The sequence below is a fragment of the Camelus bactrianus genome, chromosome 6 (assembly GCF_048773025.1).
Source record: "Camelus bactrianus isolate YW-2024 breed Bactrian camel chromosome 6, ASM4877302v1, whole genome shotgun sequence".
Lineage (NCBI taxonomy): Eukaryota > Metazoa > Chordata > Mammalia > Artiodactyla > Camelidae > Camelus > Camelus bactrianus.
The window spans coordinates 12206597-12220929 of record NC_133544.1 but is presented as its reverse complement, the minus strand read 5'-3'; the positions used below and the strand labels follow the sequence as shown (position 1 = coordinate 12220929).

The 14333-nt window shown below is 35.5% G+C and overlaps 1 long non-coding RNA gene across 1 annotated transcript in view; it reads left to right on the top strand.

Moving 5' to 3' along the window:
- Positions 1-14333, top strand: part of LOC123612416 (uncharacterized) — a 43175-nt gene that overhangs the window by 18175 nt on the left and 10667 nt on the right. The gene's annotated exons all lie outside the window — the stretch shown is intronic.

Genomic DNA, 14333 nt, shown 5'->3' with positions numbered 1-14333 from the left:
CACCTTCAGAACCAGCCCTTCTGAAACTGGAACAAAGTTTTGGCCAGAGATGAGCATGCACCCATATATATCTGAAAAGAGAAGTTTTTAAAGAGGGAAAAAGACTGTAGGTCTTTCATTTAAGAAACAGATTCACTCTGGTTGGTGATTCTTCTGCCTGAAAGGCCACCTTGGACTGTTGTGTAGCTGATGTGACTGGACAGCAAATAGCTGTTTAAAACTGTCTAAAATAGTTAATTTTGTGGCTACCCACAGATAATCACTGCTACAGGGTTTAGAGTCTAAGGCTGGTTCGTTTTAATACGGTAACCTGGTAACCTGGCTTGCAGCCAGAACAAGGACAGCCTCCTTTAGAAAGGTGGGAGGAAGTAGAAGGAATACCATGGGGAGAGAGAGAAAAGGAACGAAAGAATGAAAGGGCGAGAGAGAAACAGAGAAATGAACACCAAATGAAAAGAAACAAAGTGATTTACTTTGTTGATGCAAATTTGGGCCAGTTAGCAAAACCAAGGTACTGTCATTTCCCAAAGATGGAACAAAGGGTGGAGTTAAACATCAAAGCTAGATATGTCCCCCACCTGACCTGTTAAAACAAAATCGACACATAGTTTCACAGCTGTCTCACCTGGCAGCTGGTCCTACACTAGAATGCCCTGTCTCTTGGGAGCATGCGCCCTAGAAGAAAATCGTTTCAAACATTGGGACACTCTTCTCTACTCTGGGGTCCCCTCAGCTTCCCTTTCCCCAGAGTTCCCAACATTACTTACCAGGCACTGCCCTGAAAGGAATGGCTTCTAGTTTTGAAGGACCTTTAAGTTGATGGTAGTCAGTCCAGTCGCCATAGAAAGACAAGAGTAGAAATCATGATCTCAGTCCATTTGACAAATAGACATCCCTCCCCTCCTTGCTACCATAAATGCTAAGTGGAAGAAGATGAAAATAAAAAGGGAAGAAAATATTGTCAAATTATGAGGAAAATGGAGAAAACAACCCAGTTAGTGGGGGAAACCATGCCGAAAATAAAAAACCTGAAAACAAAACCTAGGCCCTTTAAATCAGGGTGATGTTCAATACAAAATATTAAATGCCTGCATCTTCTAGTGTAATACATGAATGACTAGGTCCAAGTTTTTGGAAATTCTTAAACAAAAGAATTTACATCATAGCAGTAAAGGCAGCAGTACAGCCCTCCTTCCCCAAAATAATTTTCAGGAAGAGGATGCACAAGCGCCCATCAGTGACGTCACCCAGAAGGAGCCTGGCTCCCTGTAGGAAATCACACTGGCTGAGCTCTAAGGCTCCTACACTCTAAGATTCTGGGATACGCTAAAAATACTGCTATGACTATGGTTTGATCTGGGTTACTATGCAGCCCTCTGAAATAACAAAGTCAACTCAAATAGCCAGATGTTCTACAAATGAGCTGAGTGTAATTATACATTTTAAACCCACACTCAGACCTGTAACATACACTGTACAGTTTTACCAATGCTATTTGATGACTGTAAGTATTAAAAATCTGTGTAATTTTAAAAAAACTATAATCAATTTCTACTTCAAAATGCTAGCCATTGTTCACTATACAGAGCTAGGCAAAGGCACAATTAAATTGTTATATAACAAAGTCATTATTAAATAATAACTATATCTATATTCTGCCCACCTTTGGGATCAGTGCACCTTATAGATTTTTCCCTCCTCTATTTTAATTGATCCTCAGGATGCTGCTGAGGTAGGGGAGGACAGGTATAATTATTCCCATTTTATAGATGAAGAAACAGAGGCACAGAGAGGCTGAGTGGCCAGTCTGGACATTCAGTACTAAACTGCCTTCCCATCTCCTTTTTGCAGAATCATCAGCAATACTCATGGAGCTTCATACATAATAACATTTTATTCTTCAGTTAAAGCCAGGGGTTCAGGGAAGAGAGAAGGAATAAAGTGAGTTTTTTTTTTGGTAACTCTGTTCTCTTTTAGAGGACAAATGTGCTTTTCTTAAGATGCTGATAAGTATAATTATTAAAAACTGAAGGCTGAGAAACAAAGCTGGGGCACTGACTAAGCTACATGTGAATGACGGGCTTTCTGCTTCATTACTCAGAGCTTCCTGAGACATCGGTTCTCCTAAGAGGCTCACTGTACAATACTCAACTTTGCATCCAACTTCAACACACAGTGTTCCCAGTCACCTCAGAGCTCTTTTCAACAAAAAGAGCTAATTTAATAACACATTGGTTGATATAAAGGAGTATATAGTATTATTTGGTATCAGTCCTAGAATATAGATACATAGCTTCATCTACAAAAAAGTTAAGAATGGAAATTTCATCCAGAATGGCTCCTCAGATCTATGGCTCATAAGCAAACCATTAATTTTCAATGTCTAAATACCTTCAAAGGAGCAAATATTTATGTTAGTCCAGTCACGTGAAATCTGCCCCAATAAGATCTGATTTGAAAACACTTTCAACGTGAAGTGCTAAGTTAAATGAAAAATAGTCTATCTGCACACTGTTAGTATGGTTGGTATCTAATGCTGTGATGGAGTAATGCTAATGTAGAGTTTGCCATATGAGAGGCATATATGCAACTTTAATTTTCTCCGTATGAAAAGTGTTTCTTTAAACAAAAGTTCTAGTCAGTCTCTTATCAGGAAGGAACATTATTAAGTTTGTAAAACAGTCACAATGAAAAGAAGCCCAGAATATTAGCAAAAGCGGCTAAATATGCTTGTCATTCTATACATAAGATGAATTCACTGTGAAAAAAAAAAAAGAATTCACTATGATGCTTTGCTTAATTTGCCTATCTCCCAATATAGGCTTTGAAAAATTCCTCTGAATGGCACAACTTTATAAAGGACATATATGTTTCATGATATTTTCTGCTGCAGAAACTTCTTAGTTTATCACCTCCCCCACACACAAAAAATCCCCAAAACCAACCAAACATAAAATTCAAATGCCCAAAACCTAGCAGAAAGAGTTGACTAGTCAAACTAAAATCTCCCATAAGGGCACCAACAATGAAGTAGCTAATTTAAAAAATCACATTTATAAAGTCTAGATAAAGTCAACCACGTAAACAAAATGCATTTCTTACTTAATCTTCAAAAAACAAATACCTACTACCTCTGGATGTTTTAAATGCCCAAGTTGAGGACTCTGAAGTCTTTGTATTAAATTAAAATCCTAACTGTCTTTAAAGCTACGTTGAAATAATTCTGGAACTCTGGAGTGTTATCACCTGTTTTAGCTATATTAGTTATTTAGGAAACCAGTCTGGTGCTATTAGTTTGAACTATTTGTATCCATATCTTTCATTTAAAAAGAAATGAATATCGATATCTCACACCCTATGGCTGATTGATCATTCATACCAAGAGTACTTCATTTTAGGTGGGGACCACAGCAGGGCAGATAGTCAATTTAAGGAGTGGGTCTTATTAATTAGGCATTGTAAGCCCTGAATATATGTGTGTGTGTGTATACACAGATACACACACACACACACACGTAAGCACATTTCGCTGAACTATTACGTATCTAGTAACAATTAAGTTAAATGTTAACTAGAAAATAGAATAATATTTTTTCCTCCAAAATAAGATACCTATTTAGGCTGTTAATGCAAACTAATTTTAAGTAATTATAATGCATGTATGAAGATTTGATATTGTAACATAATTTAATAATTCCTAAATATGATACCAGATTTAAAACAAAACTCTTTACTATAGCCACCATAATCTGCTAATTTTTGAAAAACTTAACATGAAACCACTGTAGAAACTAACTTAAAAAGCCTACTTAATGAAGATTATACATTAATTTTAATGATCACAAATAGTTATCTTTTTAGCTTTCATAATATACATATTGCTCAAATGAGTCAACTTAAACTCTAATAAGATTTTTAGAAGACTCGAGTTTTTCCCTAAATGTATTTATCATTAGAAAAAGTTTTCTGGATTTTTAGATGAGTAGAGTTTGATTATTCTGACATTAGAAAGCCAACACTAGGCTCAAAAGCAAGGATATCGAAATAAAATAAAAAATCTGGAATACTTTGACAGTAGACTCTACTCCAATATCTAAAAGAACCACTCAGTAAAATAATACTGTACTTACTACAAATTAATCTTTATCTTCCCAGCCCATTCTTGTTTTAAAACATACGTACAATTAGACTAATGATAGAACAAAATACTTATAATACTTCATGCATTTTAGGTGTGCTTTATTCTAAATGTTTTAAGAAAAATTTTAGTAGTTAGTTACTATTAATAAATACCTTCAAACATTTCCCATTCAAAATTTATAAAAAGTGCTGCAATATATATCCTTCACAAAAAGATTTTATGTAAAACAATTTGTGATTTGAAACAACTTTATTTGCATTTGCTATAAAAGCATTTTGAAATTTTCAAAGTCTATTTTCTTCAAAATAGTTCATCCTTGCTAGGACAAAAGAAAGTTTCATGTGCTATCTCAATTAATGAATAAAAAGATTTATAAATTCACTCTCATGTGGATAAAGCCTTTGCATTCACTGAGCATAAATAAATTATTGAGGATAAAAATATTTTAAATGCATACATGGAGTTAAGGGAGACAGTGTAGCCTCTGACTACAGTAGACCCTTGAACAACTCGGGAGTTAGGGACGCTGACTGTCCATGCAGTCGAAAATCCGCATATAATTTACAGTTGGCCCTCCTCGTAGGAGGTTCCTCTGTATCTGCTGATTCAAGCAACCGGGGATCATATAGTACTGTAGTATTTACTATTGAAAAAATCCGTGCCTAAATGGACCCGTACAGTTGAAACCAGTGTTAAGTTTGAGGGTCAACTCTACTTAGTAAAATGGCAAAGACATGAGTGGCATAATCTGGTATTTCAATGGTATTACGTTTTGAGAAAAAGATAACTGCTCCAGATGGCTTCATGATTAAATATTTCACTGCACACATGAATGCTTCTGAGAGCAAGTTAACAGAGGTAGGATTAGGGTGAACTGAGAAAAGATTCCCAAAGAAAAATGTACATAAAACAAAAGGCTGGTGGTCCCGTCATGACAATGGGGCCAAAAGCAACGCATTAACCCTCCAAGCAGAAATAACAGCAATGAGAAGCTGGATGTAATCACCATGAAAACATAGAGCACGTTGATCTCCATCCAAACATTACCCAACACTGGTAAATATGGCCCAGAGGAGGTGCCCTCTCTCTCTTAGACTGGGTCTTTGTTATCTGCAAGAAACACATTCCATTTGTCCCCAAGAACTTAATTTCTGTTTGTAAGAGAAGATATTCCAGACATAGTATCAGTTATACTTCAAAACCAGAGTTGCTGCTAAAGTAAGGACGGCTGGGGAAGGTATTCTCTGAACAGCAAGGTGTTAGAACTGATGGGCTCAAAATAACTGTTTCCTTTCTGGCTGTCGTTCTTTTATGTGTGTGTGTGTGAGTATGATTTTTTAAAAAATTAAGATAACATTCACATAACATAACATTTGCCATTTTAAGTGTACAAGTCAGTGGTTTTTAGTATATTCACATGGTTGTGCAACCGTTACCACTATCTAATTTCAGAACATTTTCATCATCCCCAAACCTTATCACCTATACACATGAAGCAGCCACTTCCCATATCCCCCTCCCACCACCCACCAGAAAGGACTAATCCACTTTCTGTCTGTATGGATATGCCTATCTTGGACATTTCATATAAGTGGAATTATACAATACGTGGCCTTTTGCGTCTGGTTTCTTCTACTTTTAACTGGTCTTTCTTAAATCATTCCAAAAGGGCGGTAATTCCAAGGACATTAAAACACAGGTGCTGAAAATTCTTGATCTGTCCTCTGAGTGCACTCTAGTTTCTACAGAGCTACTACATATGACGATGTTCTAGCTCTTTAACTGCCTTTTGATCACATGAAAATGGACTGTAATTAAAAGTACAAATTATCATCTCTGGAATATGTCTTTGGAATAGAAAATGATCCACTGGATGAAGTTTCTGAAGTGAGAAAGGAGAGCAAAGAACAGAGGAGTAAAATTTTTGATTTGACCATAACATCTTAACAGTGACCTGTGCCAAGCTTGTACTCTTTTCTCTGTAACAGTGACATTTAAGCTACTCTGGAAGACTGAGAGCACCAAGTCATTTTTTTAGTGTCTCAGTGCATTTAATAAGTGCTTTGTAGCATATGAAACGTAGCATGTGAAGACTGAAGTTAAAGTGAGAACCCACAAGGAGGCTGATTCTTTATCAGACTCATGTTGACACTCATGGAAAGATTTAATCTCAGAGTTAAATTTGTTCCCATAAGTCAGTTCCTGGAGCTTGAATTCAAATTGTCATAAAATTGTGCTCCAAAATAAGTTTTTCATACTTTTATTGTATCTGTATGATGTAGAAACTCACAGGTAAGGGATTAAGCATAATGTCTTAGCTTTCTGAAGGTGAACAGATATTGATATATTGTGTGTGAACTGTGAACTGAGTTAATCTCTGCAGAATTTTTTAAAAGGCTAAAAATATTTTGCATTAAGTACGAAGGTGTTGTCATCCAAAAGGTCTTAGTCTCGGTCTTTCTCTCACCCACACATAAGAAAAAGTCTTTAATTAGGACAAGTATGATACAGAAACCATTTAGTAGCCTTTCTCTAAGACAACAGGCAGAGATCTTATCTGATTTACTGTTACAGTACCTGTCTCTAGAATAGTACCTGGCCTGAAGCAGCTCAAAAAATGTTTAGCGCATGACGGAACAAATGAATAAATGTGAGCCTGTGATCACCAAGTTCTCGCCAGAAGCCACTGTGTGGAAATAACAGTAGTGATTAAAAATATTACCATCGGATTTCTGCTTTGGCCACAGTAGAGTAGCTTGTGATTGGAACTAACTCTCCCACAGAAAACAACTATGAAAACTAAATAAAACACACAACATTTATTTACAGGCACTGGGGAGCAAGCCAAGGCAGGTAGACCCTACGGAGCTGCAACCCCTGAAAGAAGGGAAACAAGCTGGGGTGGCGTCCACCTTCGTTCCCACTTCTCCGAAGGTGCTGCAAATTTACAGCACGGGGAAGTGAATGCCTAGCAGAAAGCAGCAGTCCCACTTGGTTGAAGAAAGGAAGGTTGGAGTTTGGATTACCAAAGTAGCTAGGACTTGGGGGGGCAAAGTTCCAGAGAGTATCATACCTCAGGAACGTGGGCCTGAGGTGCTGCTCCTTGAGGTGTTTGCCAATCCCAAACCACGTGCACAAGGGGAGACCTCCAGAAACCCAGCAAATGGCAGCAGCTGGGAAGTTAAGGAGCTGAGCAAAGCTCTTGGTGCTGAGGAGAAAGAGGCTGGAGTTCAGGGCCACCAAGGTGAAGGGTCCCCAGTAAACACAACAGGTTTTCAACTGAGAACCAGAAAGGCCATATGACAGGAATAAGGGCAAAAACTTAGACCAACCCTAACAAAATCTAGAATCAGTCCTCAGAGTGGTTACAGTGATCTGCCTGTACTCTACCTGCTTGCAGGTAGGAAACAGAGCCATTTTAGGAGGAAGACATCATTCAGAGCATGCATAGTCTTTCCTATGCAACATGTGGTATTCAGCTAAACTTACCAAGCATCCTAAAAAACAGGTCCAAATGACAGAAAACCAAGAGGAAATATAAATGGACAATAGAAACAACCAATAGGTCGTAATTCAGACACTGGATTTATCAGATCAGAAGTTTAAAATTACTTTGATTAATAAGTTCAAGAATATAGAGGAAAAGATTGAGAATTTCAGCAGAGACCTGAAATCTATAAGAGAGAGTCAATGAATATTTTAGATTCCAAAATACAATATATGAAATAAAAATTAAAATTCATTAGATCCAGTGGGACAAAAGGTAACTGAGTTGGAAGACAGGTCAGTGAATATTACACAGATTGAAATAAAGGGAGATACAAAGGTGGAAAACACAGAAAAGACTGTAAGATACATATGGAACATGGTATAAAGGTTTGGAAGATTCCTAAAGAAGAGGAAAGAGAGAATGGATTGGAAAAAATTATTTGAAGAATGACTGGTGAAGAATTTCCAATATTCAGGAGGAACATCAACAGATTCAACAAGTTTACTATCCTTAGCGAAGATGGAAAAAACACGATACAACAGAGTCAAACTGTTAAAAACCAAATACGTAGACAAAAATCTTAAAAGTGACCTGAGAAAAAAAGACATACAGCCTTCAAAGAGCAACAGTAAAACTGAGGGCTGACTTTTCCACAGAACTTAAAGTATGGAATGACATCTTGAAAGTGTCGCACCTGGAATTTCACATCAGCAGAAATATCCTTCAAAAATAAAGGCAACATTGAATTTTACACTTTAAATGGGTGAATGGTATGTTATATGAATTTTATCTCCACATACATGTTACAAAAGGAAATAAATGCAAAAGAAGGTTTCAAAAAGCAAAAGCTATGATAATTAATTGATAGCAGACCTGGCACTAAAATAGATTCTAAAGAGAATTCTCCAGGCAGAAGGAAAATAATCCCAGATAGAATTAAATCTAAGGTGACTGCTAAATGAATTTAAAAAAAAAAATCTCTAAACAAACTAAAATACTAGCAAAAAAACAAACAAAAAAAAAACCAAACAAAAACAGGTAATAGAGAATACTTGCTTTATTCAAAGGCAGAACAAGAGAAATAGAGGAACCAAGAGGAAATGGGACAAATGAAAAACAAACTGTGAGATGGTAGACTTAAAATCAGGAATCAGTAGTCACATTAACTGTAAATGGACTAGATACTCCAAATAAAAGACAACTCAAAAATCTTAGGCAAAATATTAGCACATTGAAGCCACTGATACAGGAAATGAGTAATACACCATGACCAAGTGGGATTTATTCCAGGATTGTAGTATCTGAAAAATTAATCAATCTATTCAAGAATAAAGGATAAAAATCACATGGTCATCTTAATAGAGGTAGAAAAAGCATTTAATAAAAACTCCCAGAAAGCTAGGAGTAAACAAAAACAATTTGGTAAATGGTGTCTATTTAAAACTCTACAGCAAACATCATATTGAATGGTGAAATACTGAATTCTTATTTTGAGTTCAGGAACAAGACAAAGAGGTCCATTGTTATCACTTCTATTTAACATTTTGCTAGATGTCCTAGTGAGCTCAATAAGGCAGGAAAAGAAAAGTTGGGATGGGAGAAATGAAACTATCATTATTTATAGAAGATATGGTTGTATATATACATGAAGAGATACAAAGGAATCTATAGAATTACAATAAAGTGAATTTAGTAAGGTGGCTAGGTGCAAAGGCAATATAAAAAATCAATTACATTTCTATATACTAACAAAAAAGAATTAGATAATAAAATACAAACATCAAAAATCTAGAAATAAGTCTAACCTCTATGTGTGAACCTTAAAACATTGGTGAGACAAATTAAAGACCTAATCATTAACCATAAAATTAAAAAAAAATTAACCATAAAATTTGTATATTGGACTTCATAAAAATTAGTGCTTTCTGGTCATCAGAGGTCACCATCTGGAAAGCAGAAGAGCAAACCAAACAGAAGATATTTATAATAATACATGAGACAGAAAACTCCTATCAATAAAATATAAAGAATTCCGGCAAATAATAGGAAAAAGACAGACAACCCAGTAAACATGAGCACGTGACTTGAATAGGCACTTAACAAGTGAAAATTCCCAAATGGCTAATAAAGATATAAAAAGATGTTCCACATATCATTACTTCTCAGAGAAATGTATATTAAAACCACAATAAAATACATACTTACCATAATGGATAAAATTACAATGAAATACACACTTGCCAGAATGGCTAAAACTAGTAAGACTGATGGTACCAAGTACTGCTGAAGACATAGAACAACTGGATCTCTCATATGTTGTAGGTGGGAGTGTAAATTGGTGCAGCCACTGTTGAAAACTATTTGGCAATATCTTCTACAGCTAAATTTACACCCATCCTATGATTCAGTAGTTTCACTCTGATGTATAAACCCTAGAGAAATGAGTGCATGTGTGCACTAAAATATTTGTACAGGAACGTTCACAGCAGCTTTAGATAATAAAAGCCAAAAATTATTTTAAAAAGTCCATCAACAGTACAGTGGAAAAATTATGATATACTCAGTGGATAGACTACTACATAGTAATAAAAAAGGGCAACCTATTGTTCTTGCTACATGCAACAACAGAGATGAATTTCATAGACATAATGATGATCAAATGAAACTAGACACAAATACCAAAGACTGTATAATTCTGTTTACAGGAAGGTCAAGAACAGGCTAAACTATTCTATAATGACAGAAGTCAGAACAGTGGTTATGTCTGAGTATGCACTGGGAGCCTCACCTTGATCTAGGGTGATAGTTATATGGGTGCATATATCTGTGAAAATTCACTGAGCTGTCACTTAAGATTTGTGTACTTTATACATTATACTGCATTAAAAATGTTAAAAATATGATTACTACTTATATATAGTCTTAGTGCTCCATTTGGGCTGGTCTCTTTGGCCACAGAATGTCAGTGGTCTGGGCAGAAGGCAGTAGGAAAAGTTTAGGAGGATGTAGGGAAACAGAAAGGAGAAAGTTATCACATGGAACTCCTAGAAAAAAATAACCACCTTACAAAGCCTGTGTATAACATGTGAAGTAAGTTCAATTATCCACACAGTAGATAATGTTATTATAAGATATTGATCTACGTGGCCACTGAAGTAGCATTTTTGTAAATTAGCCCTCTCCACGTTCATTCCAAATATTTGTATCTCAGAGCTGTAAGACTGCTCACTTTCTCACATAGCATCATTATTTTCCTTATTCCTACAGAATTTTTCGTCCCCCAATTTTCCCTTCCCTGCCCTAATCAAGTCTTTATTTCTCTGATCTTAATTACAGTCTATAACCATTAGTCAGTACGTGGATACATTAAGAAGTAGTGAGTGAAATACCAGTGTAGGGATACATTAAAGTGTTGGTTATACAATTGGAAAACAGAAAAAAAAATTGCGAGAGTACAACGGCTGTAGTTAATGAAGATGCCAGGGATGGTTAGGAATGGCATTCCTTTGAGCTGTGGCTTGACTATACTTCTATCTGTTCACATAGAACAGAAGTAAAACAATGTTTATCTTTTTATCTTCCATTTTCTTTCCAGCAAGACAAATTCTTATTTTTATGCAAAGCTGTGGAAGAATTTACATCGTTACATAGATTATTGCAGCTTATTTTCAGGAAGTTTTCAGTTCCATACCCAAGGATACATATCGTTTTAGACAGAAGTAGACCAGCTATACGTGAATGTGCCAGACTTTAAAAAGTTTTCTAAGTATGTCTATATGTGGTTTCTTCTTCTTTTTTAAAATTCATGCAGTAAGGTTTTTAGGGATATTTTTTCAGAAGCATTAACTGAATGTGATGCAGTACCTTCTTGTTTCCCTTCTTATTCATCAAAAGAATGAGCATTATTGTAACATTTAATCTCTCCTTTTATCAGTATAATTTGAGCAAATGGGATAGCACTACAGTACCTAAAATAAACTGTTATGAGTAATCAAATGTCTACCACGGCAACAGGTCTTTAATGAGGATATTATCACAGATCCATTCCAACACGACAGTGCCCATTTACACGACCAGCCTCTTACAAAGTTAAAAATAAAACTGCAGTTAAGAGTATCAAGTTCCAAAAAAAAAAAAAAATTTAGAATATAAAGTTCTTCAGTCTTACTGTATTTTAAAGCAAACAAGAGAAACAATGATTTTCCAATCTATCTACAAGCAGAAATGCCAGGAAATAAATCTGTAGTATTCTGTTCATAACAACTTAAATTTCCTTTTCTAAGTAATGACATTTTGGGGGGATATTCTTTCTGTTTTATTCTTCTTTTTTAATACAGGAGTATTTTAAAACAGAAAGTAAAAATCAAAACTGCTCACTATGGAAGGAACAAGTCCCTCTTTGTTTGCTTTTCTTTAGTGAAGAGACAAATTTTCTAAAAACAGTACAAATTTAAAATGTTATGCAGTGGAAAAGACTAGTGGAAACCACATGATGCTAAGTCTTATCCCAGTTTCCTGTGCTGTGGAGAAAAGTTGCTGTATTAAATACTATCTGACCAATCTGAAGTATTCAAGTGCTTGTGACAACCTAGGCAAGTACTCTCACTGGAAAAATACTATAAAATGTCCTACCTATTCCAGCAGAAATACATCAGGAAAATTAAGTCTGATGAATAACTACCAAGAATCCTCTCTTTTAATTCAAGTCTCCTCCAAAATACAAAATATCAAGCTTTTGGCCATGTGCTCAGAAGGAATAATGGAAAGGAAATGGCTGGCAATAAGCAGTACCTACTTCGCACTAGTATGAAGAAGCCAAGACACATAGATTTGGAACCCGCTTTAACTTCTTACTCCTTTTTGGTCTAATAGTAGGTGATTAAAAAAAAAATGGCACCTGCTTAATTCACAAATTCAGGAACTAAAAAGTGGACAACCACCTTGGGGGAGGGAAGCTTCAGGTACCTAATTAGGTCACAGGGAGCTGGGCATACAAAGAAAAGGTCTCAGAAGAAATACCTTGAAAGCTCAAAGGTCAGAAATGCTGAAGATGAGGACTGGAAGGAGACTAACCAAATGTTCTTAAGACGAAAAATGTTGCCCCCTTGAAAATATACTTTGTCCTCCATTAAAAACAAAATTTAAATAACTACTTTTAGGGGAAACATTCTAAGGAATGACACAATTTGGAGTTACTTAACAAGACAGCAAATAAAACTTGTGCAGCTCCAGCAGCTGTCTTCTTTGGGTAGATTATACTTAAAATATTTATTTGATACATCTGATATTTTATGATCACTTTTCCATCCTTTGAGTTTTACAATGACTCGAATTTAAATTCTGAATTTCATTAGAGCCCGCTTCATTCATTTTAGTGCCAGACAAGGGTATCAAATGAAGAGGGACTCTTGTGTGGGGGATATAAATTAATTAGGGGCCAGAAATTGGGGTGTTTAAGGCATTTGAAGGTCCAAAAGTCAGACAGTTTTAAGATATTTCATTATATTACAATAATTCACCTATAATTATATTGATACAGTGTTAACTGGCACATCAGAATTTCACTTATTTACTGAGATCTTGAAGAATTTTAGAAGTGTGATCACACAAACACCCAAATCATATTCTTATTATTGGTCACATGGGAGAACACCCAAAGTAATCAGGTGGTCTGATGCCCATAGAGGGCCAATAACTTAGAAACTTTCACCATTTTAAGATACCCTGTTCTTAATAAATATGACAATAACAGGTACTTGAAATGGGGGCAAGGTGAACAAGTAGACAATAAACTGTACACTTTTTATAAAGTATTTGAGAACATACTATAAAAAACTGAGATACAAAAGGAATTTCCTTATTTAAAAAAAAATAGTCACAGCTATCCGAGTTGGTTTCTTTAAAATAACTTACCTTATACGAAGCCATTTACGTGGTTATTTGTCGGCATATCATAGTTATTTAAGAAATCAGCAGTAATATAAAAAAAAAAAAAAGGCTATTTTTCATGGGTAAGTGAATTTACAATTCCAAGGCAGACCAACATGTTGAAATTAACTCAGGAGACTTGATTTTCTGTTCCAGTGGTTCATTATTTTATAGCAGTTTGCAAGAATTAATGAATTTCAAAATAGCTGACTTAACTCATTCAGCCACAGGATCTGGCACAGTAATTAGAAGAAACTGGTCTTTTAAAATGTCTTTCCTTTATTACCTTCCTTTTCTTATTCTTGCCTCTCAGTTATCCACGCCTCTCAGTTATCCACATAGTTTTATAAAATATGCGAGTCAGGGTTTATGATGATATGAAAACTAAATACAATATAATCAGTAAGAGAAGAAGGAAAGGGGTGATTTGGCTCCAAAAGCGTTATAAAAAGAATTTAATACATGCATTTGTTTTTCTTAAATCTACTTCTATTTTACTCCTAATACCGAAAAAGAGTCCTTTCATTCAACATTTTCATATGAAGAATATTTCAGTTGATTTTTGATGTGACTAAACGAAAGCTTTGTGAATTTTGAAGTGCAGTTCAGTGACACTGACGGCCTGCATGCGACATAAGTGCCACAGACTCAGGGTCTTTCTGGGATTTATACGTAGGTGAGGATGAAGATAGTCTATAACTGGGCACCACACTGAGTGTTTTCTGAGCTCTTCTCAAAAGCCCATTACAGATTATTCAAGAGGCTCATCCAGTT